This window comes from Anas acuta, chromosome 9 (assembly GCF_963932015.1).
Source record: "Anas acuta chromosome 9, bAnaAcu1.1, whole genome shotgun sequence".
NCBI classification, from domain to species: domain Eukaryota; kingdom Metazoa; phylum Chordata; class Aves; order Anseriformes; family Anatidae; genus Anas; species Anas acuta.
This window is the reverse complement of record NC_088987.1, coordinates 18,547,814-18,564,427: the sequence shown is the minus strand read 5'-3', so window position 1 is coordinate 18,564,427 and position 16,614 is coordinate 18,547,814. Positions and strand designations below refer to the sequence as shown.

At 44.1% G+C, this 16,614-nt stretch overlaps 1 protein-coding gene across 7 annotated transcripts in view; it reads left to right on the top strand.

Moving 5' to 3' along the window:
• The first annotated feature begins 5,078 nt into the window (after nucleotides 1-5,078).
• PER2 (period circadian regulator 2) overlaps nucleotides 5,079-16,614 on the top strand; it is a 44,074-nt gene continuing 32,538 nt past the window's right edge. For 2 of the 7 annotated variants that reach the window (XM_068692838.1, XM_068692837.1), the window contains exons 1-5: nucleotides 5,079-5,202; nucleotides 12,084-12,135; nucleotides 12,975-13,028; nucleotides 14,899-15,152; nucleotides 15,495-15,586. The gene's annotated coding sequence lies outside the window, so the exon portion shown is untranslated. Of the gene's footprint in view, nucleotides 5,203-8,860; nucleotides 9,127-12,083; nucleotides 12,136-12,974; nucleotides 13,029-14,898; nucleotides 15,153-15,494; nucleotides 15,587-16,614 lie in introns of those variants that run through there. The other 5 variants (XM_068692840.1, XM_068692841.1, XM_068692839.1 and 2 more) reach the window with 5 other exon arrangements.

The following is a 16,614-nucleotide window of genomic DNA, read 5'->3' as shown; positions in this document are numbered from 1 at the left end:
TGGGAACAAGAAAGTGCCCAGTTCCAATCCTGTGCCAAGACCTTGTCCAATAATTTATGTAATGACTACTTAACAAAAGGTGCATAAATGCTCACCAGAGGGGAAGCCAGTACCCAGATCTTGTCTCTCCAGCTTTATTATGTCTTTAAAGGAAGGTGTGCCTCTCGCCCCATTTTATTAAGAGACTGGTAACACTTCACTCCGCTGGAGTCTGAAAGGAGATGGTAAATGTGATTGAAATCAGTGAACTCTGTGTACCCTTAGACCAAGACCATGACAGGAATCGGTGGCTGCACGGAGTCCAGGGCTAGGTCACGCTGCTGCAGACCAGGCCGTAGGCCCGGCTCTCAGGTGTGTGTGGAGAAATCCAGGCCCCTCAAGGAGATCTGCTATGTGTCGCCATGGTTAACCCAGAAAGTTGTGTGCCTCGGGTAGCAAAAGCTGTGGAAATGCTATTCTGCTGTCTCTACATGTAAAAAGAGCTTTCCCACTCATTTCATCATGTCTGCCAGTCCATGCCGTACATGGACTCTGAAGTGTACCTGCTTATGAAGGAACCAAATACAGTTGCTTAATGGTCAGGAAACTACCACAGAAAGGGATTTGACAGATCAATAAATTAATAAATAAAAACTGTATCACTGAGGGGCCAAGCAAGTAGAAGAATAGGCAAAAGTAAGGGTCAAGACCATATAACCCCATGAGGGGGTGATAGCAAGGCACTAGCAGTGGCAGGGATGGGACAGCACAGCCTGCCTTGATAAAGGTTAAAACCCTTGTAAAAGCTGTCTTTGGCACCTCACTGGGTAGTTTTTAATGGTGAACACCAGCCTGGTGGAGGCTATTGCTTTCAGCACAGAAGAGGGTGTATAAATCCAACACAGGAGGCAGTAATGAGGATGTGTTTTTTCTGTTTAGCATCCCTTACTAGTGCTCTTATGCTAGGGTAATGACTTGCCTAGTGTAATGACCTGCCAATTTCATTTTAAGTGCCCAACTCCCCAATTCCCCATCCCATAGGCTGACACCAATAGGCCCTGGAACCTCCGCTCTGCCCCACAGTGCTGTCATCCATCATGTTTTGATTTGGTTTTAGTGGTCCTGCAGCTGTGATGTGATCCAACCAGAAACTTCTTTCATGGGATTTTTCAGTCAAATCAATTTCCTAATCTGGTTGACAGTACACTTACATAATCTCTACTTTTTAAGTCAGTGGAGGTGGTGTGACTGTTCTTCTTGGTGGCTGTGTAAGGTCTTAGACCAGCTTAGGTAGATTGTGAAACCACGCACTAGCACTCCAAGTTATGCAGGAAGCTTAAAAACCTTTTTCAGCCCTATGGATTCAAGTTCAGGCTTTCGTCAGACTTCTGTGAGGCTGACTGCAGAAAATGAGTTGCTAACACAAACCGAACAGCAGGATACTGGACCTGGGGGTGCCCAGAATTTGCCAGGAATACAGAGCAGTATTTGTTTCTGAATTCACGTAAGGGACATGGGTATTAGCATACATAGCTACAGGGATGAGATACACCCCTGCCCTTTGTATTCTTTCAGTCATTCTAAAACAGAACAATTCAATGCTCCCTTATGTGTCACTTCTCACTCAAAACTTAGAATTGCACTGAGGTTGTCAACAGAAACGGAATAAAAACAACTAGAAAACAGTAAGAAGGGGGACAGAATGAAAAGCTACATTCCCCAGAATTGTTTATGGAAGGATTTCCGCCCAAGGACAGACACACACCTCTGCAAAGGACTTCTGAGCAGCACCACTTATCAGAAGTTTGCTGCTTGAGTTGGAATTCTGTATTGCCTACATTCCTTTACTTTTCAACCAAAGAGTGTCCAAGACTGTACAGATATTGCTGTCTATCTGCTTGTTATACTTTGTTCTTACACTTGGTAATGCTTTTAGAAAAAAATGCCCATATAGTCACTGGTAATGAGGAAAGTGTTTTTTTTTTTTTTTTTTTTTTTTTCGCTTCCCTCATCTTTTGTCTGTACAACGGCAACGGTGACGCCTCTTGCTCATTAGCAAAATGCCTTTCCGGATCTCTGCAAGAATCAATGAAAGTCAGCATCACTGTAAATGATGAGTAATTAGACTTAGGAAATGAAGAATTAGTCGTGAGCTCCAGCTGCAAGATATTGATTTATTTTTTTTTCCTGAACAATATACAGTTCCATCAGTGCTGTGATGTAACATAACAGGTAGCTTTTGCAAGTGGGCAAGCTGAAGCACAAGAAAGCATAGCTACTTGAAAAAGATGAGACTTATTTCCTTAACAGTAACAAAATCAAAGCAAACAGTCCTTAGGTAGTTTTTCAGGAAGTCTGACTCTATTTTTTCCTCCACGTTGAAGGATTTGTTTATTTATTTATTTTTCAAAAATGTTGACACTGTCAATGTGTTGCTGCTTACCAGAACTGACTAAGATACTTTTGTTAAGCAAAAATTCAAAGTTTTTTTTGGTCAGGATGCTGGGAAAATATCCAGCATACTGTGAGGGGAAAAAAAAAAAAAGTACTGATAATACTAAGCAGTACTAGAAACAGAGGGAATTTCACACACAAAAAGTTTTCCTAAATGCATTTTTTTCCCCATGTAAAATCTTTTTAGAAAAGAAGAAAAACAGAAAATGGAAAAATAAAAAGCTCTACCAATTCATGTTTCAGAAAGATACCATGCTGGAGGAGAAAAGAAAAGAAAAAAAAAAAAAAAAAGGCTAGGCAAGGAAAAGATTCAATAGCATCTGCAGACTAAGTATTGGTAGGGCAGTTTGAGCAATGCTAGTTCTACATTTGAAAGAAAACTGCAAGGCCCAAACCTGGCTGCTTCTGGATGGATGCTCCTTAGGAGAGCCTGGTGCCTTTCACTGTGTTTCACATCAGTGGGAAGTTGCCTTGCAAAACTAAATGGGGGAGCCAGGTAGAATTTAAAGCAGGACAGCACCCCACTTCTCCAGACAAAAGCTGCTACGGGTGAATACTAGTGTGAGATGTGGGGTGCCATATGCTGAAACAAACAAATGGACATATGTAAAGGACTTGATTTATATATCAGTGATTTGTTCTCACTGTGTTCCAAGAGTTACAACTGATTACAAAAGAATAAACAAAGCTGAGAAAAAAAGTCACAACCACTTGAATGTTTTTGTAATACATTCTTCTTTGTGCCTTTTTTTTTTTTTTTGTACATGCAAGGAAACGTACTGTACTTATTCTGCTCTTAAAACCCTTATGCAATAGCTATTTAGTAAGCAGAGTTACCTTAAAATCAAAACAAACCACTTTGCTATGAATTTTATCCTGTTGCAATGTACAACCATTTTCTTTCGCTTTGTTTCTTAACATATAAGCTATTGTGTCACCAGTAATATTCACTGGTCTAGAAGACATGTGCCTGACATTTCATACTGGTGTTGCCTGGAATAGCTTGAATCTATGTACACGATTCCAACTTTCAGAAAATTGGAACAGTAGCATTTTTTTGACTGATTCCAGTTGCACAATTGCATTTTGAGTAAGTTTCCCCCATATCTGTAACATTTTCTTTTCTTTTTTTAAGTTATTTTGAAAAGCTATAAATACTAAAAGGTGTCAAGAATAGAACTTTAAACCGATTCCCCGCAAGTGTGGAGCTTAACCAAAATAACTGTTCAGTGTTCCTTTAAAGTAAGCAGAACTGAAGTGATGCATCTGGTTGTTACTAGGCTGGAGAAAGTACTGGCTTTTTCTGGTGAAGGTAACTACTGTTCCCCTGCTAGAACTGGCTCGTTCCACCACAGTGATGGATGTGTCTCCTGTTCTGGCTGTTCTGGGAGCTCATTCAGCTCCAAAGCAGTGCCGCAGTTTGCCTCCAGTTCCCCCTGTGTGCACTCTGACAAGGTGGGGGCAGGAGGCCCTTAAAGTTTATGCTTGGTGGAAGTGCCTTACCTGGAACCTGTGGCTAGAGGTGGAGCCCTCAGCGCCAGCTAGACAGGTAATTTTGGCATGTGATGTGATAAACATTATCCCAAGGAACCCAAGAACATCGTTCTGCATCCCCCCAACCCTAAAGAGGAGAATTTAACCAGATGATGAGGTTCCGGATGTGAAGCACTAAGACCAGTAAGTTGACCAAACTATACAGAGAATATCTAATTAGGATTAGTCTTTAAATTAGACTCCTCAGAGGAGTACAAACTAAAAATGGGATCCCGATAAGCTGCCTGGTGCTTTGCAACAAATCCCGTTGCAGGATCTGGCCTTAATGCTTCCACTCCCCACCCCCTCTCTCCTGCGGGAGTTAAATACTGCTCGGCGCCTTACTCACAAGCTGTTTCTGTAACAGCAGTTGCTTAAATATCCGTGTACCTAATGGACTTATCCTTAACACCGCGGCGAGAGGGCAGCAGCATTAACCTCATTTTGCAGATAAACAGTGGAAGCCCCGATGGCTCCCCTACAGCCCGTGGGGTGACAGCAGCTATGCAGTGGCACACGGCCGGCAGCGTCCCCTGCTCCTCCTGTAGCTCCGAGTGAGGGAGAGGAGGCTGCGAGCGGGGCTGCGCCGCCACAGCTCCTGAGGGAGCGCGGCTCCTTGGGGGACATTTCGGGAGACATTTCAGAGACATTTCAGAGACATTTCAGAGACATTTCTCCTCAGCGGGAGCGATCGGGCGTTGGGGCGGGGAGGTGGGGGCGTCCCCGTCCCTGAGGTGTTAAGGGAGGGGTTGGACGCGGTGCTTGGGGACACGGTGCTTGGGGACACGGTGCTTGGGGACACGGCCAGCGGGCGGCAGCGCCACAGGGGCCGCCTCAGCGCTTCCCGCCGGGCCCGGGCCCGTCACGGAGCCCCCGCCCCCCGCCCCGAGCCCCGCCCCTCCGCGGGCGCGCGCGCGCTGACGTCACGGGCGGCTCCGCGGGGTGGGGGAGGGGCGGCCCCGGCGGCGGCGGCGGCGGCGGCTGGAAACATGGTGCCACACGTGAGGCTTATGTAAAGTGAGCGGCGTGCGGCGCAGCCAATGGGCGAGCAGCGCGCCCCGCCCCCGCCGCGCTCGGCAGCTGGCGTCACGCTGGGGCAGCCAATGGCGGCGCGGCGGGGGCGGGCTCCGGGCGGCCGGTCACGTTTCTGCCTGTATGAAGTCGGGGCCGGGCTGCGCCGCGCTGCGCCGGGCAGGGCTGCGCCGGGACGGGACGGGCCGGGCCGGGGGACGCGCGGTGAGTGCGGGGCTGGAGGGCGCTGCCCCGCGGCTGGGGATGCGGCAGGGAGGGGGTTTGGGCGGCTGCCCCCGGCCCCTCGTTACGTAACGGCCGCCGCGGGGGCGGGACCGGCACCGGCACCGGGGCCCCCCCACACACCCCCTCCTCACAGCCCCTCGGGGATCCCCTCGCTGTGCCCAGGGCTGGGGGCGGCGGGGCCCGGGGGGTGGAGGGGGGGGGACACCGGGAGCCGAGGGGGTGGAGGGGGGGCACTGGGCTCGGGGGGGGGCTCGTCCCGGTCCCGGTCGCGGCGCCGTGCCCGTAGCCACAGGTGGGCGGCGGCAGGGCCCGGCCGTGGCCGTGGGGAGCGCAGGGCGGCGGCGTGCGGCTCCATGTGCGGTTACAAAACGGTTTATGTAAGGCCGGCTCCGTGCCCGCGGGGCGGCGGCGGGAGGCTGGGCGGCACGGCCCGGGGGGGGGCTGGGGGCTGGAGGGGGGCTGGGGGGGGCCCAGGGCACAGCGGGGCCGTCCCGGGGATGGGGGGGTCCCGGGTGGGGTCGGGGCAGTGCGCCCGGGGGTGCTGGGTGTGAGGAGCCCTCGTCCCGCGGTGTTTCCTCGCCCAGCTGTGGGACCCCGGGCTGTGCTGGTGGGTGCATCAGCCAGCCAGGGGCTCCTGCTTGTGCGTTCACAAATAAAGGAGGAAAAGTGGAAATCCTGTGGCGTTCCCACTAGTGGGGCTGTCTGCTCAAGCCAAAAGCAGAGTGGGAAGCTGAGTGAGTCCAGTGAGAAGTGGTTTCAGGTTGCCAGGATTGTTTCGGCCACGGAGTTTCTTTGCAGGTGGCAGCTAACGTTAGTTAGCGCTTCTCAGAGCTACGGCGGGTTGTCAGAGCTGGCCTGTGACTGTTGGCCAGGTAAAATCCAGATTCATTGCTGTGGTGGCAGTGAGGAATACTGAACTAAACGCAAATGATTAGTTTTGATAACACACGTTTTCTCATAAAACCCAGTCATGCCAAGCTGTCAGTTACACACGTGGTGTGTTCTGTAAGTGCCTCTAAGTGTTATTGGATCGCTTGAGGCCATTGAACTTGATAAAACTCAAGCTTTTCGTGCCTTCTGGAGTGCCTCAGTGTCTGCACTTCTCCTTAGCCTTCTTACCCTTGGGCCCAGTGCTGTGTATATGCTGTGCGCAGCGGATCTCAAATACAAACTTTAGGAGCAGGGCCTAGAATTGGGCGCATGTCACTGAGAGTGCCCCCACTGTAGTGCTGTAGCATCAGTTCCCCTCTTGCTTATGCATGTGCGTGTTTGCATGCTCTTCTGGTCTCTGCTGTTTCTTACTGCAGCTTGCTTTGTTTCTGCAAAACGAACAAGTTTTACTGGAGGCCCGGACAGTGTCCTCACTTGATGCAGGCTTTGCTGTTAGCCTTGTGATTAGGGCATGTCCTGAGGTGTGGAGTCCTTCTTCTGGCCTGCTGCTCGTCTGAGCAGGTTGCTTATCTTAGACGCAAAATTAAAAACTAGGACCTGTGGCCTAGGGTGAAAGAAGAAAGTCGTATCCTTCAGTTTTGGTGTGTGTTGGGCTGTTCCAGGTGTTTAATTGAAGGTAGAAGGGAGGACACCCAAGCTGCCAACTACCCAAGTAAAGCAGTGTCCAGCGCCTTGTGGTGAGAGAACCTGCCCTGCCCTGCAACTTGGCTTGCCTTAATCAGGACATAAAGGTGCAAGAAGAAGGATTCTGGCTGCTGTGTACCCAAAGACTAAGTGGTTTTGCCAACACTTTTGTTTATTTGTCAGTTGCTATGACTTGTAAACTTCCTATGTTTGTTTTAACACAAATGCAATCTGTAATCTTCATTTTCACACTTTACTTGTATTCCTTTTATATTTCCACAGGGAGTCATAAAGAGACAGCGTATTGCGGTAGCTCTTAGCGTAATGCCTTTTCCCCGCTTCTTTTCTCAGTCACTAGGATTAAAATACGTAACAGTCTCAGCTTACCAAATAAACTTATTTGAGTCTGTCCCTTGGTAGTACACTTTCATAGTAATAAATTTCCGCTGTGAAAAAACACTTTCTTGTGTGTGCGCTACAGTATGAGATCAGAGTAAGTGGAGTAAAAGTTCTAGACTTTTCTTCTACCTCAGACTTTGTTATGACCAGGAAGTGTTTGCTTTAGATGCAGACTGATAAACCATTTTTTTTCTTCCTGGGTTCTTGCCACGCCTGTATTCTTCTAACACCTTTACAATATTGAAATGCACTTTGCTGTAGAAAAGTTTTCTTTAACCTTTTAAAGTATAGGCACATGGGCAAGGTACAGTGGGATGAGGTGTATTTGGTGTGGTGTAGTAGAAAAGCAAGTAAATTGTCACTAACCAGTAGAGCAAGTAAATTATCACTAGTCTAGATCAGCTATAGTGTTTTATATAGGGTTGCTGTCGTTGGCCTGTGTTAAAAGGGAACGTCATGTTCCTACGGGGGTGTTGTGTAATACTTGGCATGAGTGCACTGTAGCCACTGCATTATATTGATACCGTTACCACATCATAATTACTGGATAATCAGGTGTTTCTGAGAAGGAATTCTAGTGTCCAGTGGTGGTTGCATGGCCTAGAATTCCTGGCTGAGGATGGTGGATTACAGAAACTCCTAGCTGCATTATCCTGCTGCACTCAGACTGTCCGCATCCAGTTATATCCCCGTTGCGCAAGTTGGAAACTTCTTGACTAGTTATTATGTTAACCTCCCTCGTCAAGCACTGAACAGCAAATAGGTCAATTATATCACAAAGAATAACAGATGCTAATTCTGTGATTCTGAAGGGCTTGACTTGTGGTTTTGGTACAGGTGATGTTGGGTGCAGGAAATAGTAATGCTGCTCGCCGATGGTTTGTGTAGTGCGTAAAAGTGCCCACCCCCTCTCCTGCTTCACAGCTGCTTCCTGAGCTGAAATGCTGCAGTTGTGGGGCCAGGATGTCGCTCCCTCCTGTGCTGTTGGTAGTGAGGCAAGCCTTTGGCTTCCTAGTTGTTGCCTAGTCAAGAACGAGTCCACCTTTTGACAAGCAGAGAGAAGCTTTTTTTTTTTTTTTTTTAGCTACAGGTGAAATACTTTCTTCTGTGAAGCATGTTTAGAGGGTGTTGGAGAAGAGAAGGTGGCTGTCAGAAACACACTTCATGGGCTGTTTGTTTTGTGACCTGTTGCTGGGAGATCTTGTGACCCATAGCCACTCTTGCGAAAGACGGAGCGGCAGAAGACCGAAATGAAGGAGGATCAGAGCGTTTGGGTATGCCTGCAGAGGCGGAGGAGAGGCTCCGAAGCTACTCTTTGGAGCACGATCTGTTCCTGCTGGCAGCGAACCAGCAACCCCGTGTGGCAGGGAAGCACCCGAACACATGGGAATCCACATGTCTGAGCACATGGGCGGTGATCTGGTACTCTAGTAAGTGGCTTAGTAGATCACCAGGCAGGCATGCTTGTGCAGCCTGCTTCTGCTCTGCCTGCCAGCAGCGCTAGTGCACAGGCAGATCAGTCTTTTGTGCCTCTGTTTGGTATTTCAAAGGTTATCCTTCAAGTTTAGATATGATCTTTATGTCTAACTGCCTGCGTTAGACCTGTACCAGTCCGGTACAAGGTTCTCTTACGTGGCTGTCTGTGCTTCTTGCCGTGTTCCCAAGGGACAGCAGCAGTGTATCGATCTTCTTGTAAGCTGCACGGGCAGTAGGTTGGGAGCGTGTGTTCCTCACCATGCACACCAGTGAGGTCATGAGATTTTTTTGTGTGAGTGAGAGCCACTGTAAGGCCAAGAAAAGTTTTGTACAGATGTTCTCAGCTGCTGCTTAAATACTGCTGAAATAATATGTGGAAGTCTTGGAGGAGCCTTCTGATTCCTGTGGCTTGTTTTGGTAGTCTGATTTAAATGATTCCACTTCTAGAACATGGTAAGAAATAAGGCTGAATTTACCTCTCTTGAGATAAATAACCATGGAGTATGATCTGCTTTGCTTCATTTTCTACCAGCAGAAAGCAAAGCTTTACTGATAGAGACTTAACATGCTGTATACATGACAAGTAGACTGAGATACACAGAGCAGCCCATTTCTGTGCGCAGGAATATGAGGTTACTGAGCGTGACTGCAGAAGTTGTGGGCAGGACGGTCTGACGCTCATCCTGAAAAGATGAGACGGGGGGAAGAGAGTGTGTTTGTATGCCAAAATGAGGGAGAAAAGTGTTGGGGTTTTGCTTCCAGCTGTTGTTGAGTATATTGTGGTAACTTTTAATGCTTGTTTTTTTTCCTATAGATAGAATTGTTGGAGAGTCCCTTGTGTAGGTGTTGCAAACGAGCATTTTTAACGTAGAGCCAGTGCCATACCATCTTTCCAACATGCTGTCCTTAAATTGTGGAAAACAACACCTGTATTTGGCATTATTTATGCTTAGGGATACAAGATGAAGTGTTCAGGATGTCCAGTACTTGTATTTTTCATTGGTCTTGCTTCCTATTCTCCTTATTCCTTCCCTCTTTTGTATCTTGGTATGACTTTTGTGCTTGACCTTATTTCATGTACTTTTATGTTTCTGCTACTTCGTTTCTTTAATTGTACAAAGAACTTCAGTACATAAAGCACTTCTTTGCTCTCAATTACATCTCTGCCATAGGTTGCTGGGTGATTTGATCTCTTATGTCTCTGTACTAATGTATCCAGTTTGCAGGACAAGTACATCATGTTTGTGAGGTGACTGTGCTTTGTGGGGTGTATTAATGACTTGCCGTAGAGTCTTCCAGAGTGGGACTCCCATTCTGACTGCAGTAAGAGGCATGAGCTGTAGTCATCTCTAAAGAGCAGCACTAACCTGAGCCTTCTGTAAAGGTAATACAGCATGGTGCAGTTCTGCTGTTGTCAGCCCCTGGAGAGGAGTTCTCACCAAACAGGGAGATTGAAATATGGATCTGCTTTAATAGTGAAATATGTAACTGGATGGTGGAGCATGCTAATTTCTCCCTCAGTTCTGTGACAATGCTTTCTCAGATATATCAGATTTGTTATTTTGCCCCTAGAGGAGAAGAGTTGACTTATGCAAACAGAGTTCTTATCAGTTTTCTTGTTTAATAACTTTTCCAGTTCCCCTCAGAAATAGTTTTCTATTTAGAAAGAAAATCAAACATCCTTAAATTTACATTTAATAGAAAGCATTTTAGTTCACCTTTAAAAAGTACACAAAACCTATTGTAGTACTGGAAGGAAGGATGCCTGGAAACTCCCAGGACAGGTAAAGGAGACTGCATTTAGCCTCTTCACGAAATATCCTAGCACAGGCTGCAGCAGTCTTGTCTGTCACGGGTGTGTTCCTGTGTTGGCACCTCTTCTTTCTTCCCAAAAAGTGCCTGCCCTGCTGGCAGTTGAACTTAGCTCTGTGCCAGGGTTTGTTGCTCGTGGTGAGGGAGTAGATGTGAGGAAGTCTGTTTCTGTCTGCTGATCGCTGCAGATCCACAGTGGTGGGGCCGGCAGAGTGTGGTGTGCTTGCCTCAGAGAAGGGTGGTCCCTGCCGGGTGGCTGAGTTGCTGCTCTGGCTGCTTTTGGGGGTTACTTCCGTGACTGGCTTCTTACAGCTCCAGGAGAACAAATGATGAATCAGGAGCCAGCCCAGGTTAGTGAGCACAGCATAGGTGAGATTGTTTGACCTTCCATGAGGTAAACTTGCTAAGGTCAACAATGTCCTGCTATTCATAGTAAGATTGAGTTGACTTTGTCCGGTTACCTCAGGCAAACACTGCTATTAGTTACCCCATGGAGAAAACAGCTTTAAAAATAACAGAACCAATCTTAAACGGATGGAAACAAATTAATAGAGTCGGTTTGGATGCTTCAGGAAGCTAGAGTTATTGATGGTATGATCATAGGTAGGTCCATTTAGGAACCATTTGTGGGGTACTCTGAGGGATTTTTTGTTCTGCTTGGCTCTCTGGGATGCAGCGGAAGACTAGGGGTAATTAAACTAAAAGAAGGTAGATTTAGATCAGGTATTTGGAAGAAGTTCTTTACTATAAGGGCAGTGGAACGCTGGCCCAGGCTGCCCAGAGCAGCTGTGGCTGCCCCACCCCTGGCAGTGCCCAAGGCCAGGCTGGATGGGGCTGGGGGCAGCCTGGGCTGGGGGCAGGGGGCTGGAGCCATGGGTCTTTGAGGTCCCTTCCAACCCAGGTCATTCTGTGATTCATTTTATATGTTTCGGATTTAAGCAACAGAAGCCTATCTCTTTTCTAAGCTGAGAACAGCTTTTGCTTTAAGATTGCATACCTGTACTTTGGAAACCAGTCCTGGTCGTGATGTCAGAACTTTCACTTGGTTGAACTGGTGCTCTGCAGCATTATTTTATCTCCTAAGGCTAGTTTGAGATGGGCATTTTGGTGGTGAAATGTTTCAAAATAGTAGTATGTAGAAGAAACAAATTGAATTCAAATATATGATCCACATCTTATACTAGGTCATACTCATTTTCAGCATGGATGCTCTGAAATGAGTAAGTGGTTGATTTTGAAGTAAACTGTGTTGATATCTGTACTATCTAAGCAACGTTCTAAAAATAAATGGATATTATGGAGATGGAATTCTTTTTTTCCCCTTGTATTTACAACGGGAATAGAATTCAGTGAATTACTCTATGCCTTCCTTGAGGGAAGTTTGGAACATAGGTTATGACAATTTTTATTGATAGGTATCTACTATTTCCAACACTTTCTCTCATTTTGTATTTGTAGTCTTTAACTGCTCTTCATGTGTGGAGTACATACCTTATATGGTTGGGCTCGTATTCCATTATTAAATGGACCTGATTTATGTTTCATAAATAATTTTGTATCTTGCATGTAAAACTTCTAACTTCTTGTTTGTTGTATAGGAATATATTGATGACGCTTCCAGAATTGGAAAGACTGAGTACATTCATCAAGGTGAGTGAGTGTCTTATGATCTCCTCAAGAAGGTGATTTCTAGTTTATTCTAAACTGATTTTTTGTTGTTGCTTTGGATAGCTCCCTTGAGCTGTAGTCTGTCAGAGTGCTGAGAACTGAAAAGATAATCAGGATATTATGTTATTTTTAAGACTTTCACAAATCATTGAACACATAGAAATGATGTGGCTTCTCTAAATTGTTAGGAAACTGAAATTATTTAGTCCACATCTGCATTGTTTGCTGTACAATAGTTATTGATAAATTCCGGTCTCTTGAAGGTGTGTTAAGGAGTCTTAAAAAAAAGTTGTTCATGTTGTTCATATAATTAGAATGATAGTTCAGGAGGAAAAAAAAAAAGAAAATATGAATATAAGATTTGATTTGTAAAGTAGATTATAGCTTCTTATAATGGTTCTGGTATGGTTCTGGTACGGTTCTAGAAATTGAGTGCATGGAATCAGAGCTACTGAGTTGTACATGTTTCTGTTGAATGTGTTAGAAACTAATGACAAAGAAGCTTATTATAACTTGTGGAGTATGTGTGGTAAAATAAGAAAACCCAACAGATCGTCAGCTAATGGAGGAGGCACATTGTCTAATTTTGTTAAATATGATCTGATAATGGGACAGTATTAGCCTAAGGAAGGAGAGGGAAGCAACCATGCTGGGTAATACTGTAATATTCCAAGACAGATGAAACTGAGTATTTTGAGGATTAATACTATACTACCCATTTTTGTTTTAATCATTAGGAAAAAAGTTTTTCTGCTGCTACAAAACTTGAACTTAGTAGGTTCTTAAAGCTAATGATGTTTGTTCTCTTTTCAATACTACAGGTGTGACTTCATGGCTCTTCAGAAAGTCTATTTGATTGGGGTTCTCTAATACAGGTGTGTTCCCTAAAACAGGTTGTTTCTTCTTTTCTAATGTTGAAGTCTTCTATGCTTTGGATAGATACACATCAAAGAAAGTGTTTTCACGGACTCTATAATCTTTTTATATTGATCAATTTAGACTTTCTGTGGAAAAGACCTTCCTCAGATGCCATAGATAGATGAACCGGGCTTACTCAGTCAACTGTGTATTTCTTCTGGATAATAATAAACCAGAAGATTAGATTCAACTGTCTCTAGTTTTACTCAGACTGATGAAAGACCCTGGCTTGAATGACTTGTATTGAGTTTCAGATGAAACTCCTTTTGATGTAGATTTGTCTTAGCTTTGTTAATTTGTAGAGAGGCTTATGATGAGAATTTTAAGTAGTTACAAGACTTTTTTTCTAATACCTTCGTAAATACATTAAGTAGATGAAAACAATATAAGCAATTAAAATGATACATGTTGCTACTGTGAATAGCATACATAGCATACGTATTTTCAAATGTATACTTTAAGCCTCTGTGTAAAAATGTCATGATGGAGCTCGCTAACCTAGAAAAGTGCTGTGTCCCCTCATAAATAGTTGGGCAAATCCTTGTGACTTTTCTGAGTATCTTAGTGATATACCTTAACTTTATAAAGGAAATATGGAATGCAGGGAGGTGAGTCAGTTGTGAGTGAAGTGGAAAAGCTGACTTTCAACACTAGTTAGATCTTTGTTTAAAAGACACTCCACATCTTCAACATCTGCAAAATCTGAAAGTATCTTTGAATAAAGCTATTTCCTAACACTTCTCTTGGCCAGAGATACAAAGCTTATTTAAATTCTGTTTTATCAATTGATGATAAAGGTAAAACACTTAAAGAACTAATGTACGCAGATTTGTGCCATAGTCTGAGACTTGCAGAACACATCAGCATTGTGACATTATGCAGAATGGAACGTTGTGAATAAATTCTTCCTTAAGTCTGGCCAACACAAATGTACTTTTAGCAGTTGCTAGATGTGCTGCATTTTAAATTAACGCATATTAGCATGGCTGTCATCCAAAATGGTTAGTTTTGTAAACAATCAAAAGCTATCTGGACATGGTCCTGGGCAGCCAGCTGTGGGTGGCCCTGCTTTAGCAGGGTGTTGGGCCAGATAAACCCCGCAGGTTTATTCCAACCTCAGCCATTCTGTGAATTGCCGTTTGCTTACTGCCTAAAACTTGAATCATAGAATCATTAAGGTTGGAAGAGACCTCCAAGATCATCTGGTCCAACCATTATAATGCTACCAATGTCACCCACTAAACCAGGTCCAGCCTTTCCTCAAACAACCCCAGTGGGAGTGACACCACCACTTCCCTGGGCAACCCATTTCGATGCCTGACTGCTCTTTCTGAGAAGAAATGTTTCCTCATTTCCAACCTAAACCTTCCTGGTGCAACTTCAGGCTATTCCCTCTAGTCCTATCACTAGCTACCTGTGAGAAGAGGCAGATCCCCAGCTCCCCATGTCTCATAGCAAGCCTACAGAGATGTAGATGAGATTAGATTTATTAGATCAAGTCTTAAAACTGGATATTCTAAATAAACTGAAGCATGTGGACCTCCTGTTGAATATGTTGGGCGTTTTGCTCTTCTCTACTGGAGGATTTAGCCCTTCATTCGTAGTGGTTGTATCAGCTTGTGCAGACCTTATTGTGCATAGTATGACACCATACTGATAGTGGATCAGAAGTTATTGCTGAGAGAAGTTATTTTATCTAGTGTGGAAGGTTCTGCTATTTTAAAAACTTCAAGACCTTATTTTAGACCATGTGTTTAAAACACAAATTTGTATCTGATTCCTCTGCTGGATGACAGTTTCATATTTAACCAACGTTTATCTACATAGGAATGGCATAACTGTGAGCATCTCTCTGGTATCTGTTTGAAGAGGACACTGTTGGGGGGCCCAGGTATTTCTTTTATATTTTATAGTTGTAGAGGTGTCCGGACTCTGTAATGGTCAAAGATTTCCAGTAGAAGAGGATGAGACAAGAATTAAATGCATGTGGGAGACTCTGGACCTAGGCACTTCATGCTTTTGATGCTAGCTGGGAGGGAACTTGATAAACATTTTTACCAGCTTTTCATAGGAAGAAACAGGTAAGGAACATGCATAATTGTTATGATTGATATTAATGGACAGATTTTTTTTGTTTTCCCATAGACCTCATGAAGAAAATACATTGTTCTGTTTGTTTTTACCTTAAACTGTGATTTCAGTCGTACACATATTCATTCAGAACTATTTTTGGATATAAACTGGGAATTGCATTATTGAATTGAAGCAAAAACTATTTTTTTTAGCTAAAGTATGCTTATTCATAAAATCAGGTTTGAGTTGTTTTGTTTGGTTTTCCACTGAGAAAGCAATGTAGATGCAAGTGTCTTTGCTACAGATGCAAGGGCCTGGCCTGATGCCTATGCCGATCTCTTTCTGCATAGATGCTGCTATTACTTCAGGGTCTGGCACTTGGATGACTCTGGATAAAGGCTTTGTCTTGGCCAGTTCTTCTGTTGTAAAGGGAATGGCAGCTGTAAGTGATGGCTAAGTAGGATCACCTGTTTGAAAATGTTTACTTTTGTTTAACTAATGGTCTTGTACTGAGGGTTTTGTTGAACTTCAAGATGGATCTTTATTAACAAATGAAACAAATGCTATGAAGTCAGATTGTGAAGTATTTGCGTTGTTCTAGATGTTAATGGTAATTTGATATATTCATAAATTGATATCAAGTTCTAACTTATACTTCATTCCTTCTTAAAGACTTTTTTATGGTGGCTTGCAGTAGGATGAGGAGTCTATTAAAAAAGCAGGGATGATTTTGGTATCTTTAAGCAGTCCTGCAGGAAATTTTTACACATCTTTTGTTATTTTTAGTATAGTGAAGTCTGAAAATACTGCAATTCCTTTCTTGCTCCATTCTCTGAATGTCCTAGTGAAGATACTTTGTAAATTGTTCTGCTGCTGCAAAAAGTGAAGCTCTTAGTTTTATTGCTGGTGAAGTTGTACAGTGAGACATGTTACTTCTCAGATTGTTTGTTTACAGGTTTTTTTCCTGACACTTTGTTACTACCAAGCACTCAATTATAGTCTAATTGCACAGGGAGAGTGCATTCATTGTAGACATTAATTTCCATTTTTTCTAAAACTGCATAATATGATTAAATCACTGCTAGTTGTTTATCATACAAATAAGGAAACTTTGCCATTTTGCTAAGCAGTCCTCCAGAAGATATGTGGAAAACATTCTCATTGCAAAGGCCTCAAGTAAATACAAGTCCAACCACGAGGAATGACTCCTACTGATCCTAACGCAGTTACTGTCCCCTATCCTTGACATGACTAAATTAAATTCATGATATGTGGTGTGCCTGTTGGTTTGATTTTTTTGAATATTGGTTAAGTTCAGTTTAATGCCAGACTTAGGCAAACTGTCAAAAAGAAAAATTTTTTATTTATCATACAAGCTCTTGGATTGGAAACACTCCTCTTCCTTCTTTCATATGCCCCAACCTCTACACCTTTCCCTATGCACTTACAAATTTTTTTCATTGGGGATTT